The following is a 19,995-nucleotide window of genomic DNA, read 5'->3' as shown; positions in this document are numbered from 1 at the left end:
ATGTCATAGGGCAACTGCAGAATCAGTTCGAGAGAGAGATGGGCAGAGCAGTCTAGTGCTCGGGATCTGAGAGGTGGGCAGAGCCCATCCCGTGCCCCTGAGAGGTGGGCAGAGCCGCTCCGTGCCTGGGTTCTGAGCGCGCAGGGAGGAAGCAGCTCAGAGAAAAGATGGAAAAAAGGTCTCTGGGTAGAGAACTTGCTCAACATGCACAACGTCCTGTGTTCCATCCCCAGCACCATACGGATGTGGGATGTGGTGGCACACCCTGCATCCTAGCACTGCGGGGGCGGGGGGCGGGGAGGGGGGGAAGGCCACAAGTTGAAGGTCATCCTCTAATAGACAGTTTGACCCCATCTAATAAATAAATAAATAAATAAATAAATAAATAAATAAAAAAGGCAAGAGATTAGAGAGGCGGCTCAGTGGTTAAGAGCACTAACTGTTCTTCCAAATGACCTGGGCTCAATTTGCAGCACCCACATGGTAATTCACAAATATCAGTAACTCCAATTCCAGGGGATCCAATGACCTCTTTTGGGCTCTGTGGGCACCAGGCATGAGTGTGGCACACAGATGTACATTCAGACAAAGCACACACACACACACACACACACACACACACACACACAAAGGCAAGCCCTGTGTTTTCCTCAGATACTTAGGGGAGGCCAATCACTGCTGGTCTTTACAGCTTGGTCTCTGCTTTGACAGCTGAGTGTAGCTACATGAGCCCTGACCTCTGAGAAGGTCAAATGTCAAGTGTCATAAGCGACTCATAACTGATCGCTGAGGAAGTCTCCATCCTCTCAAGGCTTTGTGTTTGTGTGTGTGTGTGTGTCTGTGTGTGTGTGTGTGTGTCTGTGTGTGTGTGTGTGTGTGTGTCTGTGTATGTGTGTGTGTCTGTCTTGAGAAGGGATTCTGACACTGCTGCTGTCACTTGGTTGTGAGCTTGGTGACAGCGCCCTTGTTAGCCCAAGCAGTCTGAAGACCCAGAAGGCAGAGATGACCTTGATGTGGGTGGGAGTGTACATGGCTGGCGGATCCCAGAGACTCCTGAGTTTTCCCTCAAGTTTTTCTTTTCCAAATAGCAGGAACATTTTCTTAAAATGGCAACAGTGGATTCGTGGAGATGTCTCAGTGAGCAATGGCCCTTGCTGCACCAGCGCAATGACCTGGGTTCCATCCCCAGATTCCACGGTAGAAGAGAGCTCTCATCAGTGGTCCTCTGACCTCTGAATGAAAAGAAGAAACAGAAAAGGAAGGACACGACCATCCCCAGGTGTGCTGGGGGAGAAAGTTTATTGTTGATAAAAGGGAGAACATAGCCAGAGGCAGGAACATCTGGGAGAGGCCAGAGTGGATGTGACCCTAAAGCATGTGAGGAGAGGGGGGAGGGGAAGGAAGAGAGAAGAGCCAGAGACCAGGAGGCCAGGAGAATCATCATACATAAAAGGCCCGGATAACCAAAATGGTTGGATTATACAGGGAAGGGCAGCCCAGCTCCTGGGCTGGAGAGTTTAGTGTAATGGTATAACAGGAAGGGACTGAGGGATGCTGGGAGAATCTGGCAGCCAGGTCCACTTTGATGTGTTATAGGCACCTCAGCCATTTGTCATTGATTTTGAGGCCTTATCATGCACACATACACAAAGATGATTTGTAAGTTTAAAAAAAAAAAAATCAGCTGTGGTCGCCCACACCTGCAATCCCAGGACTTGGATGAGTAGAAGCAGAAGGATCAGGAATTCAAGCCTTCAGCTAGGTAAGGAGCTTGCGGCCAGTCTGGGCTACATGAAACTCTGTTACAAGAGAAACAAACAGCAGCAGCAGCAGCAGCAACAACAACAAAAAGCACAACAGAAACAAAGAAACAAAACCTTCCCACACCTGGGGGTTAGGAGGCAGCCAGGCTGAAGAAGCCTAGGCTAGACCCACAAGCTAGAACCATGGACAAGGTGATAGATGGATATGCAGGTCCAAACTTGGAATTAGGATGCACAAGGGTCAGATGAGGCCACGAGGTAGGGCCCTCAGCGTGAGGTTAGTGCCCTTGTAACAGAGGGCACCAGGGGGCGCTCTCTGTCTCCTTCTCGTCATCTGGACCTTAAGTGAAGGTGACAATGGACATACCAGGAAGGACCCTTACCAGCCTAGTCATGCTACCCCTGAGGCAGGTTGATAACTCCAGGCTGGGAAGCTGGGCTGGCTAACCTTACTGAGGCTGGTTGGGCCATAGGTCATCTCCAAATGACCACTGAGGCCAGGGTGACAATGCACTATGACAGGTCACCTCTGTGGGAAGAGGAAGAGAGTGGGTGAGCTGGGGGCTCAGGAGAGCAAGCCCTATTGTCCCTCCATCTACACAGAGGCTCTAACCTCCTCCCCTATCAAGAGCTCCAATCTGGGTTTCCTTCACCACAGTCTGGGTGGGCCTTGACAGTGACAGAGGTGGCGCTATGTGGCATCGCAGGATTGGTCATAGGAGGGGATGTCCCAGCCACCACGGATGAAGTGGTTTGTTCGGCAGTAATCACTAGCAGAAATGGGGGATGAGAAAGGGGAGGAGAGGCCGCTCTGTCAGAGCCTCTCTTTCTGGAAGTGAGAAAGGATGAGAGACAGGGGGATCACTGTTACTGTGACCCTGCTGTGCCAGAGCCAGAGCAGGGCCCGGCCATCCGAGGGGGTGGGGGGTGTCTCTGCCCTGTAAACATGAAGGACCCAAACTCAACCTCAGGAGATGCTGAGAGAGAAGCTAAGGGACTGGAACAGGTGAGGCCATGAAGGGCTTTCCAGACTCTTTACCCAGGTAGACAGCGCCTAGGGCCCCATTCCTGCACCAGTGCTGGCTTTTCCTAGATATCACTCTGGAGATGTGGCTCTGAGAGACACTCTGCTTTTGTTTTATCACGTGAGATTGTGTGTGTGTGTGTGTGTGTGTCCGCACATGTGCGTATGCGTGCATGCATTCAAAGTATTGGTAACTGTCGTCCTGAAAGCTTACTGCCTCAGCCTGCTCTCAGTCTGCTAACCTAGGCCTAGTCCTGGAAGCGTCTAGCCTCTGTATAATTTAGTGTAGGCCTAGAATGTTTCCAGCCTCTGAGATGCTGAGTAAGTTCACCCTTTCTAGTTCTTTCTGAGTGCTGCCTGGCTGGCTCAACTCAGCTGTTCTGGTTCAAACTCTTCTCCAAGCTGACTGATTCTCTTTTCCCTCAGCCCTTCCTCAGTTGCTCTACTTCACCTCAAAATAAGTTTAGCAATCTGTTCTAATCTTCTGGCTCCTTCTCATTTTCTGGCTCCTGCTGTCTTCACCTGTGTCTAGCTTGTTCTCTCTCTCTGCATCCTGTCTTTGTACAACTGTCTCAGTAAAACTGCCTCCTCCTCCTCCTCCTCCTCTTTCTCTTCCTCCTTCTCTCCCCCCCTTTTCTCTCTCTCTCTGCCTCTTTTCCTCTTTGTTCTCCTGTGAGTTGGACATATCCTATCTCTGACTCATTCTATAAATCTTTCTCCGAGTCGTCACTTTGTCTGCCACTCAGTCAGACATCACTTTCAAACATGGCTGCTCCCCTCTACGCAAACCCCAAACCTTCATTGTTTGGGATTACAGGTGAGTACTAAAGCTGTGTCTGTATTCCAGTCACACTGAGCCACACCAGGACGAGAAACTGCTTTTTCAGCAAATAATACAATCTTCAGGGTACACAGTGTGATCAAATATCCTGCAACACGTGTGCATATGTGAGCACATATGAGTGTGTGTGCCTGTGTGCACACGTGTGTGCATGCACATGCATGTGTGCATATGTGTGTGTGCACTTTCATGTGTGTGTGTGTGAACATGCATGTGCCTGAGTGCATGCATGTAAAGGCCAGATGTCAAGGTTGGATGTGTTTCTCAGACTTTCCCCGCCTTGTTTTGTGAGACTGATTTGGCTAGGCTGGGCAGTCGGAGAACCCTGGAAATTCTCCTGTCTCCACCACCACAGAGTGGTTCTGGGAATCTGATCTCCCACTCATGCTGGCACAGCAAGTCTGTTGCCAGCTGAGTCAGCTCTGGGTCCCTTCTGGCCAGTGGTTTTGCTGGGCAACCCTGTCTTCCCACAAGAATGGTGATTCTTGTCAGATTCTTGTTTCAAGGGACTCTGGCCCCAGGGGATAAATTGAGAATGGCCCTGCTCTTCTAGATCCTGGGAGCAGTCATCTCTGGCTAAACTGTTGTTAGGAGCACACCTGTGAGCTGTGTGGGCTCCTGGCTTCCTTGTGGGAAGACTTGAAACTCCCAGTCCATTCCGCTACTGGTTTTCTGACCTCTCGGGCTTGCTTTCTTTAGGAGTGGGTTTGGGCAGATTCCACGTGTGGTTTCCCCACTCCCCTGCCTCCGTCTGCTGAGGCACATTCCTGCCATCACCCTCTCCATCTGCTTACCTCGGTGCCTCCCTCAATTCCCTTGGAATCCCTCTCCTGTTTCTCTCTCCTCACATGAGTTTCTGGGTCTTGACTCTCAGAGCTACAAATGACAGATGGTTGGGCCAAAACCAGTCTGGACATATAACTGCATGCTTGCCTTGCGTGCAGGAAGCCATGGGTTCCGTCCCCAGCACTCAACCAGGACGTGATGATATAAGGCTGGGCTCTAACAGAAGCACTTAGGAGGTGGCAGCAGAGGGTTCAAAGTTCAAGGTCATCCTCAATTGTACCTGGGCTTGAGGATAGTATGGGCTTCCATGAAACTTGCCTCAAAACAGACAACAACAAATAAAACCCAGCAATAACAACGACGACAACTGGGGGCTGGAGAGACGGCTTAGCTGTTCAGAGGACGGAGAGCAATTACAGAGGGCCAGAGTTTCAGGATCCATAGTAGGTGGCTGAGACTGCCTGGAACTCTAAGTCCAGGGGCATCTCATGCCCTTGACCTTGACAAGAATCTGTATTCAGGTGCACACACCCATGTGTAGACCCACAAATATACACACACATAATTAACAAGTGAAAATTAGTCACCAGGTATGGTGATGCATACACAAACTCTATCTATCTATCTATCTATCTATCTATCTATCTATCTTCTATCTATACACACACACATACACACACACACACACACACACACACACACACACACACCTTCCTATACCAGCTGTACTGGCTGTTTTTCTGTGTCAACTTGACATAAGCTGAAGTTATCACAGAGAAAGGAGCTTCAGGTGAGGAAATGCCTCCACAAGATCCAGCTGTAAGGCATTTTCTCAATTAGTGATCAAGGGTGGGAGGGATCCCTGGGCTGGTGGTCTTGGGTTCTATAAGAAAGCAGACCGAGCAAGCCATGAGGAGCAAGCCAGTAAGTAACATCCCTCCATGGCCTCTGCATCAGCTCCTGCCTCCAGGTTCCTGCCCTGTGTGAGTCCCAGTCCTGACTTCCTTTGGTGATGAACAGCCATGTGGAAGTGTAAGCCGAATAAACCCTTTCTTTCCCCAACTTGCTTCTTGGTCATGATGTTTTGTGCAGGAATAGAAACCCTGACTAAGACAGCAGAAGAGAATCTTTACTGGATTGCAAAAGCAGCTGAGCAGATACAGGCTGTCCCTGGTCAGAATGGGCTCACTAGGACACTGATCCCACCAGAAGCCCACATGCTTCCTCCACATGGTGGCATAATGGCTGCTGCAGTGCTGGCGTGCGTGCGTGTGTGTGTGTGTGTGTGTGTGTGTGTATGTGTGTGTGTGTGTGTGTGTGTATACACATGGCGATGTCCAAGAACATGGGTGCCTCTTTGTCTGCATCCCTTCCAGTAGGAAGGAAGTTTCGCCCAACACTCCTCACTCTCAGGTTCTATGGGGAGGGAGGGCTCAGCAAGCACGCAGCTCTCAGGTTTTGGATGAGGAAGCCAGCCTGGCCCGAAGAAGTGTGGCAGAGCCTGGGACAGCAAGCTGAGCGTGGCTTAACCTGAATTGTCCTGCCTGACGCTCTCCTGGGCTCTGGGCAGCTTGACAGAAAACACTGAACGCTGTGGTCTGCTGACATGCACTTACCCTGACTCTCTGTTCTGAGGGTTGGAAGTAAGCCGGGGTTGAAGATATGCGTTTCTTTGACTGTGTGTCTGTTGATTCCAGGCGCCTGGTGCCAACCACTGAGCAGGGGGTTGGAGGGATGCAGCCGGCTCTCAGGAACCCCACCAGCAAGCTACTGCAGCCCTGGCCAAATCCCTGGACTCTGTATTCTGAACAGAGGGAGCCGGACACTCTGGCTAAGAATGACTGAGGCGCCAAAGGATTGCTTCAGGCAGAGGAGAGGCATCCACTGAATGGTCCTCTCCCCGAGTGGCAGTCACTTCCAAATTCTGCCTTTACCCCACAGCCATCAATGATGGGAGAGGAAACTGAGATCAGAAAGGTCACAGTGTACAGTGGCACATGGACTGGGGACCCAAGCCTGTCCATGTCCAAAGCTTGAGTGACTTACCCTTGGGCATGCAGCTCTCCAATGGGAACGCTGGCATGACCCTAGGCCCATCTGGTTCACAGTGCAGTCTGAAGGCTTCTCTGTGAAGTGGGGTGGAGATCCCTGGGAGAGTTCCTCTTTATCCTATCAGGTTCATAAGGCTACTCAGCCTAGAAGCCTCTGTGTTCCCCTTGGCAGGAAAGCAGAAACCAGGTGCCAAGGGGAAGGAGCCAATACTAAGATGGCATGTTCCGGGCCCTTTTATCACTATCCTGCCAGCAACTGCGTGTTCTGCCTCAGCCTCACTTTCAGCTTCATTTGCTGACCTTAAAAAAAAAACCCAGATGGCTAGGTGGTGGCGGTGGCGCATGCCTTTAATCCCAGCATTCAGGAGGCAGAGGCAGGTGGATATCTGAGTTGAAGGCCTGTATGTCTATAGAATGAATTCTACCCAGAGAAATCCTGGTCTCAAACAAAACAAACAAAAAGCCCAAACAAACAAACAAGAAAAAGCAGATAAGGGGCTGGAGAGAGGGCTCAGTGGTTAAGTGTAGTTGATACTCTTCCAGAGGACCTGGGTGGGGTTCAATTCCCAGTACCCACATAGTAGCTCACAACCAACTTTAACTCCAGTGCCAGGGAATCCTCCTTCTGGCATCCTTGAGTATCAGGTATGTATATGGTACACAGACATACATGCAGACAAAACACTAATGCACATATCATACTTTTTTCCCCATTTTTTATTAGGTATTTAGCTCATTTACATTTCCAATGCTATACCAAAAGTCCCCCATACCCACCCACCCCCACTCCCCTACCCACCCACTCCCCCTTTTTGGCCCTGGCGTTCCCCTGTACTGGGGCATATAAAGTTTGCGTGTCCAATGGGCCTCTCTTTCCTTCCATGGGTGTTTTGTTCTCAACTCCTTCCATGGGTGTTTTGTTCCCAATTCTAAGGAGGGGCATAGTGTCCACACTTCAGTCTTCATTCTTCTTGAGTTTCATGTGTTTAGCAAATTGTATCTTATATCTTGGGTATCCTAGGTTTGGGGCTAATATCCACTTATCAGTGAGTACATATTGTGTGAGTTCCTGTGTGAATGTGAATTGTGAATGTGGACTTCAGAAAATCAAATAACCCCATTAAAAAATGGGGCTCAGAACTGAACAAAGAATTCCCACCTGAGGAATACCGAATGGCAGAGAAGCACCTGAAAAAATGTTCAACATCCTCAATCATCAGGGAAATGCAAATCAAAACAACCCTGAGATTCCACCTCACACCAGTCAGAATGGCTAAGATCAAAAATTCAGGTGACAGCAGATGCTGGCGTGGATGTGGAGAAAGAGGAACACTCCTCCATTGTTGGTGGTACATTTACACAATGGAGTACTACTCAGCTATTAAAAAGAATGAATTTATGAAATTCCTAGGCAAATGGATGGACCTGGAGGGCATCATCCTGAGTGAGGTAACACATTCACAAAGGAACATATCATACTTTTTAAGTGACTAGATGGGAGCTAAGGTGTGGCTCAGTGGGCAGAACCCTTGCTTAGCATGCACAGAGTCTCGGTTCAACTCTCAGGCATGATGGCACATGTGTGTCATCCTAGCACTCAGGAGACAGTTGTAGAAGGACAGTCTTGGCTACATCCTGAGTTCAAAGCTGGCCTGGGTTACCTATGAGATCCAGAGAGATATAGATAGATAGATAGATAGATAGATAGATAGATAGATAGATAGATAGTAGATAGATGGTAGATAGATGATGATGATAGATAGATAGATAGATAGATAGATAGATAGGTAGGTAGATAGATAGGTAGATAGATAGTAGATAGATAGATGGTAGATTGATGATGATAGATAGATAGATAGATAGATAGATAGATAGATAGATAGATAGAGACAGAGACATAGGTATATAGATGATAGAAATAGATAGTAGATAGATGGTAGAGATAGAGACATAGGTAGGTAGATAAATGATAGATAACAGATAGATGATATATATGTGATAGATGATAGATGATAGATAAATAGATAGAGACAGAGATATAGGTAGATAGATAACAGATAGATGATAGAGATAGATGGAGGGAGGGAGGGAGGAGAGAAATAAAGAACAGACAAGAATGAGATTGCACACCTAGAATCCCAACACTCAGTAAGAGGCAGGATGATTGCCTCAAAGTTAGCCTGGTCTTAAATAGGGAGCTGCAGGCTAGCTTGAGCTACATAGGAAGACTTTGTCTCAAAATCAAGAGAGATCCGGGGATCTGACTCAGTGAGTAAGGCGCTTGCTTCAGAAGCGGGAGGAGATGAGTTTGGATCCTGACATCTACATAAGAGTCAGTGGTGGCGTGCACGCCTCTAATCCTGAGATGTGGGGGTGGAGACAGGGGGATGCCTGAGGCTTGGAGCTTTCTGATCAGTCAGCCTAGACACAGTGCTGAGCTACAGGTTCAGTGAATGGCCCTGACTTTAAAAAATAGGTGGAGAGTGGCAGAAGACATTGGACACTGACCTCTGACTGCATGCACACACATGTACACACACTCTCTCACACACACGCACATGCACATGCACACATGCACTTGCATGGATGCGTGCACACACAGGTGTGCACACACAGCCTCATGCATACATGCACACACACATAAACTCATGCACACAGGTGTGCACACACACATGCATGTGCACACATGCCCACACTCATGTACACATGGGTACACACACACACACACACACACACACACACACACAGAGGCACAGCAAAGACCTGTGGTCCTCACTGGGGGCATCCTGGAGACTTTCAGTGTCTCCACTTTGCCATGTCCCTCCATACCCTCCAGCAATCCAAAGCTCTGCTTGTAAATAAAGGGTCTGCAAGGATTTGACTTTTATCTTTTCCATGCTTATCATACAGCTTGAATGTCCTAGGAAGTTGTTCACCCTGTGATCACGGGAGCACCTTTCTTTTGCCTGGAAATTTACTGACCTTGTCCTGCAGCAAGGCTGCCATGGTCTCTGGGTCTCCCTGTGACACACACATACACCAGGCTGGGCCACTGGGTCACAAGCATCCACCATGTTGTTTGAGAGGTCAGACTCAAATATTTTTGTAAATTTCCATTATTTCATTGTTACTGGGTCTCCTTTAAGATACACATGAGGCACTGCATTGTTTTTAGTGTGCAAGTGAAGAGAACTTTTAAAAAATATTATTTATTTTTATATGCATGAATGTTTTGCCTGCATGCATGTCTGTGCACTGTGTCCTTAGAGACCAGAAGAGGGCCTCAGATCCCCTGGGACTGGACTTACAGATGGCCATGTGCTGCCATGTGGGGGCTGGGAATCAAACCTGAGTCTTTTGGAAGAGCAGCCAGTGTTCTTAACTGAAAGGCCATCTCTCCGGTCCCACAGATATGTTATCTGTGAATTTCATTTCAAAATAAAGCAAGCATCATCTTGAAGTATTTTTTAAAAGCCATGGCAGGGCAGGAGGGCTAGAGAGATGACGGTTCATTGGTTAAGAGCACTTGCTGTTCTTCCAGAGGACCCAGGTTCAGTTCCTAGCACCCACACTGGGTGGTTCACAACCACCTATAACTCCAGCTTCAGAGAGATCCCACACCTCTGGCTTCCCAGGCATTGTACACAAGTGTACATGTGGAGGCATACGTATGATCAAAAGTGATTTTAAAAAATCAGTCCTTGTTTGAGTCAAGGTCTCTCTACATTGCCCTGGCTGTCCTGGAACTCACTATGTAGATCAGGCTAGCCTGGAATTCACAGAGGTCCACCTGCCTCTGCTTCCTAAATGCTGGGATTAAATATGTGTACCTCCATGCCTGGCCAAAAAAAAAAAAAAACAAACAAAAAAACATATTTTTTTTAAGCCACTGGATAATGGGCTAGAGAGTTAGCTCAGTGGTGAAGAACACTTGTTGCCCCTCCAGAAGATCCATGTTCAATTCCCAGCACCCATACATATGACTGCTCACAAATGTCTGTAACTCCAGTCCCAGGGTATCCGGTGCCTGTTACTGGCCTCTGCAGCACTGCACACAAATGGTGCAGGCACAGACAAACATGTAAGCAACGTATTCATACACATAAGCTTTGAAAAGCCACCGGGAGCCAATGAGATGTTCTGTAGATAAAGGCACTGGCTGCCAAGCTTGATAATCTGAGTTCGGCCTTTGGGAGCCACAGGGTGGAAGGAGAGACCTGACTTCCACAAACTGTCCTCTGACTTCCTCATACAACACACACACGCACACACACACACACACACACACACACACACACACACACACACTAAATAAGTGCAATTGTAAAAATTTTAAAGTTGGGGCTGGAGAGGTTAAGAGCACTAACTATTTGCTCTTCCAGAGGTCTTGAGTTCAATTCCCAATAACCACATAGTGGCTCACACCCATCTGCAATGGGATCTGATGCTTTCTTCTGGTGTGTCTGAAGACAGCCACAGTGTACTCCTATGTATAAAACAAACAAACAAACAAACAAACAAATCTTTAAAAAAAAAACTTTAATGTCATGGGGTCAGTGTGGTTCCAGAGCTATTTAGACAGGCACTTTCCTTCCAGCTCTCAAAAAATAATGAAGCTGGACCACAGAAACAAACAAACAAACAAACAAACAAATGGTTTTGTTTCCCTTGGTATAAATAGTGCAAACTGTGCCGTGTCCTTGAATCTTATGTCCCTCTGAGGAAGAGCCAAGGGAGCCTCACAGCTGACGGAGTCTCCGGCCCTGAGGACCCTGCTCGTGTTGGGTTTCATTTTCTTTAAGACAAGGTCTCACTGTGGATGGGCTCTAACTTGAAGACACCTGCCTGCCTCTGCCTCCTGAGTGCTGGGATTAAAGCCATGAGCCACTACGTCTGGTTACATGTCTTTTTTTTAAGTCACGGTTTTCCTGTGTAGCCCAGGTTGGCCTGGAACCCACAATCCCCATCCCTACCCCTTGAACGCTGGGGTGTGTCAGATGAACACTGTCACACCCAGCTCTGAAGATTCAATACAAGTCCCCTTGCTTGCCTTGCCCAGACAACTTCACATGTGACCTTCAGCTGCAACATGTTAGCCTGGTTTATTTCCTTTTCTCTTGGTGGAGGTGGGGGGGGGGGTTGACGGGGGAGGCTGAAATCCCAAACTGAAAGTCTTTCTGAAGCAATCTTTGTGCCGTAACAAGTTAAATGCCTGACTGGAATGTGTTTGTCAACGTTGTTTTCCTGGAAGGAAAAAATAAAAGAAGAGCCAGAGCTCCAAGGAGGTGTCTGGTAACAAATTCCCACGTGCGCATGCGGGTCGAGCCGCGTGACGGGCTCTGCTGCTGCTCCTTGGGCTTGTACCCGTAGAGCTACTAACGTGCTCTCTGATGGCAGCCCAAAGGGGCTGGCTGGGCGCCGCCTTTCCCTCGCTGAGGAGCACATCGTTCACCATGGCTGGTGTCAGAGACGCCTTGTGGAACCCACAGATGTGCCAAGGGGCAGCGAGCGGGAGGGCGGGGGGAGGAGATGCACCTAGACAGAGCCAGTCCCACGGCAAAGGAGGTTTAGGGCGGCACAGGGGCCTCCGAAACTCCTCAAGCACCTGTAACCCCGTTTCTGTTGATGGAGTTAGTTGGGATAAAGTCAGGCTGGATCTGGGGACCCTGAACATGACAGGGGTGCCTTTGTCAGCAGAGCAGAGGACAGAGGCACACACAGGGGAAGACATACAGGGGCAGAGGCTGGAATGGTGTGGGGTAAAGCTAAGGGATGCCAAGGATTTCAGGAGCCAAACAAAAACCAAGGCAAGTTCTGCCTGGAGCTGTTAGACGGATTGGGGGGGAGGCTCAATCTTGTTAGGTTCCTCCTATCTGTAGGTTCCTGCCATCTGTCATGACAGCCATGGGAAGCTCACCCAAGGCATCTGATGGAAAACACAGAAGTGTCAGCCATCCCGTCCCATTTCCTCCGCTGTCCCTCTGCCTAGCCAACAAGGGCAGAATCTGATTTTAGATCAAGAGCAGAATCTGGGGGTGGATTCTGCCTGCCTCTCAGGCCCTTAGGGAGTTCACAGGCTCACTAGACCCTGGGCATTTGTTAGCACCTGCTAAGTGAAGCCACCTCCTTTCTCCCACGGGTATACTTGGGGACATTAATAATAAATGACGCACATGGAGTTCTTTATGCTCTCCTGGCACTCTCCAAGAGAGCACAGACAAACGCAGACAGTCCGTAAGAATCGCCTTGATGCCTTTTTAAGACTTATTTTACAGCCGGGTGGTGGTGGTGTGCATCTTCAATCCCAGAAAATCTCGGCAAGCAGAGGCAGGCAGATTTCTGAGTTTGAGGGACGTCTGGTCTATAGAGCAAGTTCCAGGACAGCCAGATCTATACAGAGAAACCTTGTCTAAGAAAGAAAGAAAGGGAGGAAGGAAGGAAGGGAAGGAAGTTGTATTTGTGCATATGCACACATACAGTGCAGTACCCTAAGAGGCCAAAAGAGGGCATCAAATCCCCCTGTGTTGGAGTTCAACTGCTTGTGAGCCACCTGATGCAGGTACTAAGCGCTGAAATCAGGTCCTCAGCGAGAAGAGGAATGAATCACTCTTAACTAGAGCTGTCTCAAGCCTCTGCATTAATAACTTTAACGTGAGATGTGAACTTCACTGGTGAAGTTACTCTCCAAACAACTACAACTACATTGTAGATCACTAAATACCAGGTACCAAAATCTGCAAGGTACACCTGTCTAGGCCCTTTAAGAATGACCAACACTGTCCTTTAAACATGTCGTTGCTTGTAAACATGTCTTAACGCTAATGATGTTGAAGTGCAGTCTTAGGTTTGGTGAGATCTGGTGTTAACCCTGTGCCATGGATTAGGAATGTGAAGCTAATTAGAGGAAGAGCTAATACGCCCCCCTACGCCTGAGTGTATTGGCACTATCAGTAGCATCTCCCACGATACAGAGCTTACCAGCTATCCAGCTATCCAGCACTGACTTAGGCTGTGCCAGCCATTACTGTCCAGTCTCCATTCTGCCCATCTTTCAACATTTGAACCTGTAATTCTTAGTGGGGCACATGATCACTCAGTAAAAACTACATGTCCCAGCCTCCTTTGCAGTACCTGTGGCCATGTGATAAGGTTCTAACCAATTGGAGATAATCAGAACAGGGAAAAGCCCTTCTAAGCATCATGCTTTATAAGGAAGAAAATTCCCATTCATTTCCCCCTCCCTTTGTGTTTCTGGAATGTAGATGTGTTGATAGGAGCGGAAGCATCCAGCATAGGTCTTGGGGTAGGAACCACGTGTTTGGGGTCGGCAGACAGAAGAGATGTGCACAAAACGAGGCCCAGCATCGGCCTGTTGGCTAGGGTTGCTTAATTCTTGGCTGTTTTTTAGGAAATAATCTGCTCCTGTCTATAAGGCAGTGTTAGTTTAGCCTCTGTTCCAGCAGCAATGCTGCTGACAAACCCATACCTTTCTGGCTCATGCCACGCTCACTGGGGGCTGTCTCTATCTTCTGAGAGCAGCAGGCTGACTACATAGAGATGTGGATCAAGTGCCTACTTCAAGGCTGAGCCCATATGCTGGACTTCAGCACCCTGTCTGGCAAAGGTAGGAAAAAACACAACTCTCACTATACTGAGTTTTTCCTCCCAATCCCTACATCCCTAATAGATACATCTCTTTGATAGACAGAAGCATTCATGGTCAGCCCCAGACATGCCTTCTTATGCTGTCATGGGCCTTCTCCCTTAGCCTAACAAGATGTCCCCACTGCTCTACGAGGTGCTGCCTGGCTAGCTCCTCACAAGCCTAATGAGGTAGCCTCTCCTTATCGCCACACTTCATCACGACAGAGGGCCACTTGTGACCCAGCTCAGGCAGGTACTTGAGCAGGCTTCTTGTCTTAGGGGCCATGGTGGGGAGGGCCGTGTAAGATTGGCTCATACTGTGGATGAGAGAGAGTGGGAAAGGGAGAAGAGGAGGGGGAGGAGGAGGAAGAGGAGGAGGGGGAGGGGGAGGGGGAGGAATGGGGAGGAACAGGAGGAGGGACAGGAGGAGGGGGAGGAGGAGGGACGGGAAGAGGGACAGGGACAGGAAAAGGGGGAAGAGGAGGAGGAGGAGGGGATGGACAGGAAAAGGGAGGGAGAGGGTATGCACCCGCAGTCCCTGGCAGTCTCATTTCCTTCTCATACTCCATCCAGGCTCTCAGACTATGGGATGGTCCCACCAATGTCTCCGGGCTCCTCTCCTCTCCCAGACACACTGGGGTGTCTATGCTCCTCGGCCTTTCTTTTTTCTTTTTCCCCCAGGCCCCGTTCGCTCTGGCCATATTTATTTCATATATGTGGGTACACTGACACTGTCTCCAGACACAGTAGAAGGTGGCATCAGATACCCATTACAGATGGTTGTGAGCCATCACGTAGTTGCTGGGAATTGAACCCAGGACCTCTCAAAGAGCAGTTGGTGCTCTCACCGCTGAGCAATCTCTCCAGCCCTCAGCCCTTCTCAGCTCAGCCAAATTCACAGTCAAGATCAACCATCAAAGGCCCTAAGTCAGAAGGAAATTTTACTAGACATTGATTTGTGGCTATGGACAATCTGCAGATCTGCCTTCTCCACTGTGATTTTGAGCATCCATGGAAGATGTCACAGTCCTGATAGCTGCAGGGCAAATTATCCCCAGATCTCTGTAACTTAGGACAGCTCTGGCCCCCAGTCATGATGAAGCAGTGCTGTGATCTTTTGCTCTGCAACATGGGTATTGGAAACCAGAGGGCACAGCCCTTAAGGCTGGGATTGGCTGAAGTTGGGTTGGTGTCTTATGCACCCTGCAGTTGGTACCAGCAGCCCAAGGGGAGTCTGTCTCATCAGGCCCCCTCTTGTGGACTCACTGCAGACCCTAGTGTGGGCTCACACCCCACACCCGACCCACACCCGTGTCACAGGGCAGCAGCTGCTGGTTCCAAAGGCTACCTGTCACTAGAGCAAGAGAATCACAAGGCAGAAGTCATGTTACCCTTTCAGATCCAATCTTGGAGGTCATGAGTCTGTTCTACCATTTCAGAGACAAGGTCAAGAGGAGAGAGATCTGAAGGGTGCTTGCTTGGGATGTTTGGATAGACATTAAGTTAGGCACCAAGTTCAGAACATATAACTTTCTATGAACTATAGGTCTGTCATCTTTCCTTCTCAAACAGACATGTCTGACTATGAAATGACCACACAGAAAAAGCAAAGATGTGTTCTCCATTCTATGGGTTCAGACCCACCTGTAGATTTCTTTTCCATTTAATAAGCCCGTGAAGGGGCTACCATTGTGGGTCAGACAATGGAGTACTTGTCTAGGGTACATGATGCCCTGGGTTCAGTGCCCAAAAGTTCAGGAAACGGTGTCTGATGCTGCATGCCCATACTCCCAGGACTCTCGGGAGGTGAATTATTAATTCTTATTTTGTGCATATTGGTGTTTTGCCTGCATGTATGTCTGGTCACTGTGTGTGCCTGGTACCCACAGACGCAGGAAAAGAAACTGAGATTCCCTGGAACTAGAGTTATAGGAAGTTCTGAGCTGCCATGTGGGTGCTGGGAATAGAATCCAAGTCCTAGGGAAGAGAAGCCGGTACTGGAGAGATGGCTCAGCAGTTAAGAGCACTAACTATTCCTTCAGGGGACCCAGGTTCGATTCCCAGAACTTACATGGCAGCAGCTCACAACTGCCTACTCCAGTCCCGTGGGATCTGACACCCTGACACCCTCTACCTTTTGGCTCCAAGCACCCATGTGATACACAGACATACATGCAGGCAAAATGCCCATACACACAAAATAGATATTTTTTTATTTTAATTCCAGCACTCAGAAGGCAGAGACAGGCAGATCTCTGCAAGTTCAAGACCAGCCTGGTCTACGAGAGTTCCAGGACAGACAGAGCTACACACTTGTCTCAAAACAAAGTCATTGTTTCAGTCCCAGATATGTGGAGTTTGAGATCACCCAGAGCTTGAGACCCTGTCTCAAGAGAGGTGTGTGTGTGTGTGTGTGTGTGTGTGTGTGTGTGTGTGTGTGTGTGTGAGAGAGAGAGAGAGAGAGAGAGAGAGAGAGAGAGAGAGAGACTGACTTAATAGGCCACCAAAAATTATTTGGGTGTAGCTCATTGGCCGAGTCTCTTGTTAATGTAGATAGAACAAGTTCCTGAGTCCTAAATTACACACATACTCACATGTGCACACACACACACTCACATGCGCACACACACATGCATGCTTAGTAGTTACAGCTGACCTTCTGCCATTGGCATTCAAGAGAGTCCTGATTAAGACCAGGAGTGCATGGAGGTGCCCAGTTGGTACCAGGGCATTTTCTAACACTGTTAACTTTCCTTAATTTGTGGATTTTTTTTTTAAAAGACCGGTTTATTGTAGCCCAGGTTGGCCTTAAACTCATTATGCAGCCCAGACTGGTCTCCGACCTGTGATCTGTCTGTCTCAACCTCCTAGTTATAGATATGTGCCACCATGCCTAGTCCAACTGGTGCTTTGAAGGGACAGTTTTCCTCTGTCCCTGAGTAGCAGGCACCTCCCCGGTGTGAGCTGTCACTCCCTATGGATGCAAGCTTTTGGTCAGGCGGGTTTCACTTACTGTTATTTGATTTGCTCGTCTATTGATTTGTGTGTTGTGTGAGGGAGTGGCACGCACACACCATGGTGCATGTTGGAGGTCAGAGGGTAACCTAAGGGTATTGGTTCCCTTCCTCCCAACATGTAGGTTTCAGAGATGTAACTGAGATTGTCACACTTGGCGGCAGGTGCTTTGACCTGCTGGGCCGTCTTGCTAGCCTTTCGTTAGGTTTTAAGTACCCAGAACATTCCCTTCTTTCCCTGAGGGCAACACAGCATCCATCTACAGCCCCTGGATGGTGTTGTGTAATGGCCAGGTCCAGGGGTGGGCAACTCTAGGCTGGACCATTCCTCCAGCCTGGGTCCCCGGGAAGAACAGAAAGTTCACGTGGCTGACATCCATCCCATGCCTGGCACCCACCTGGTAACGGACAACAGCCCTGCAAAAGATGTCTCATCCCTGTGTCACAGAGGAGGAAACCAGGGTGGTGCTGGCTCGTGGCTCAGCATGCCTGTCACCCTGTGATCGAGGCCCTGGACTGAGGAACTGGCTCTGTCAGATTGGCCTATGGGCATATATATATATATATATATTTGTGAGGCAGTTTCTTGATGGCTAACTGATCTAGGAGAGTTCAGCTCCCTGTGAGTGATGCCAGCCCAAGGCAGGTGGGCCTGAGCTGTGTAGAACAAGTACCTGAGCAGACCCGAGGGAGCAAGCGAGTGAGGAGTAGCACTCCTCAGGGGCCTCTGCTTCGAGCTTCTCGAGCTTCTCGCCTTGAGAGTTCTTGCCTTGACTCCTTTTGGTGATGAACTGTACTGTGTCAGCTAAAGGCGAGCCCTTTCTTTCCTCTCCACGTTGCTTTTTGGTTATAGTATTTATCGCAGACAAAACAGAACAGGCAGGCAGATAAAGGTAACGCAACATCCAACCAAAAGCCACAGCTGAGAAGCTGTGCCCTGCCTCGTGCCCTGCCTTCCTTAGCACCAGGCCCAGGGAGCCTGAAGGGACATGGGGAATGGCGGCTAGGGAAGAGAAGTGCAAGGGGGTGGATGGTGAGGAACGGTGGGAGGGGGTGCACACCGTGAGGAGGGGAGGGACTTCCTGGTAAGTCCAGCTCAGCCAGCTGAGCTGGGGTTGATTGGATGCAGACTGCCCCCCCCACCCCTGCCAGTCTCTTGGCTGGGTGGCCACAAGTGAGTCACACTCCCCGTGCCTCCCCACCTCCCTTCCTGGTCCTCAGGCTCATGAGCCAAAGAAACAATGTGCGTCTGAGGTTGCAGGATCTGGGAGGAAGCCCTGATCAGGGTACGCAGGGATGGATGGGAAACTGGTCGTCTCTAGACCACAGAGGTCTAGAATCCACCCCCATCCAAGGCGGGCATGCCCCACCCCCATCCTCAGAGCCACTTCCCTGCAGCCTTCTTGTGACCTGATTGTCACCTTTCCGTTGGTCAAGCTCCCTCCTATCCCTGTAGCAACTGTCAGAAAGCCTCATCCTGGCTAGCCGGGGGTCTGCTTCTGTTGTTACAGCTCCCCAAAGTCCTGGCTGGAATATCAATAGGGGCTCCTCCTGTTCATCAGCCCGCAACGGCCAAGTCCCAAGAAGGAGCAGGCGGCACCCTTGGCTTTTCGGCCTTCTTGGAAAGGACCCTTCCTCTGGTGGTGCCGGTACAGACAGACAAAGGAAGTCCGCATTGGAGGGATGGTGCCTGGGAGGCAGCACCCTGTGCAGTAGGCAGGGAGGGTGCTCATGAGTGGGGTGGGGCTACATGTGTCAGAACTGCTGAGATGCCAGGCAGGATGTGATTAACATCGCACTGGGTGTGACAGCCACCCTGCCTGCCAGCCCCCAAGCCCATTGTTCGGCAGCCCGGCAGCCCCCTTTCCTTCACCCCACCCTGCTGCAGCATGCCCAGACTCTGTGTGTCAGGTCCCCTCTGCTCCCTACCCAGCATTTATCCATGGTGCCAGCCCCCTAAAAATAGCAGCCTGCCTGAAATGGAGGCCTAAGGCGAACTCCACAAGAGGAGACAGCCTCCCCCTGTGCCCTGGCCCAAGCCATTCGTGAGCTGTCTACCCTGAAGCTGAGCAGAGGGCCTGCCTTCGCACGCTGTTCTAAACAGAGGGAAAGCCAGCAGCAGGCTTCTGCTTATAGCCCAGGCGCCTGGCTCTGCTTTTGTCTTTCCAGGGATACTCTCCTCTTTCCGGGGCCCTCCATATCCCAGTGGGCTCAGCCTTGGTGTGAGAGAGGATGAAGGGAGATTGGCTGTGAGCAGACAGAGAGAGCTTGTAGTTCTTGCACCTCATTGCCTCTGTCCCACCACTCGGTCCTGGAACCCTCTCTGACCACATGTCTCATAGGCATCATTGAAAATAGCTGAAGACAGTGGCTGGAGAGATGGCTCAGCGGGTAAGAGCACTGACTGCTCTTCCAAAGGTCCTGAGTTCAAATGCCAGCAACAACATGGTGGCTCACAACCACCTGTAATGAGACCTGACGCCCTCTTCTGGTGCATCTGAAGACAGCTACAGTGTACTTATGTATAATTATAAATAAATCTTTGGGCCAGAGCTAGCAGGGACTGAGGGAGCCAGGCCGGGCAGAGCAAGCGGGGTTGACTGGCTCACAACTATCTGTACAGCTACAGTGTACAAATATACATAAATAAATAAATCTTTAAAAGAGAATGAAGGAGCCGGGCAGTGGTGGTGCATGCCTTTAATCCCAGCACACAGGAGGCAGAGGCAGGCGGATTTCTGAGTTCGAGGCCAGCCTGGTCTACAAAGTGAGTTCCAGGACAGCCAGGGCTATACAGAGAAACTCTGTCTCAAAAAACAAACAAACAAACAAACAAAAACAAAAAAAGAAAGAAAGAAGGAAGGAAAGGAAG

The 19,995-nt window shown here is 49.5% G+C and overlaps 1 annotated feature.

Moving 5' to 3' along the window:
• Nucleotides 16,757-19,743: an enhancer, noted in NCBI's record as "VISTA enhancer mm323". NCBI's record gives its function as "enhancer in: forebrain[3/7]" and the evidence as "EXISTENCE:transgenic organism evidence [ECO:0001131][PMID:17130149]".

Source organism: Mus musculus, chromosome 8, assembly GCF_000001635.26.
Source record: "Mus musculus strain C57BL/6J chromosome 8, GRCm38.p6 C57BL/6J".
Classification (NCBI taxonomy): domain Eukaryota; kingdom Metazoa; phylum Chordata; class Mammalia; order Rodentia; family Muridae; genus Mus; species Mus musculus.
Note: the sequence above shows the minus strand (reverse complement) of the source record. Positions and strands in the feature narration are given on the sequence as shown.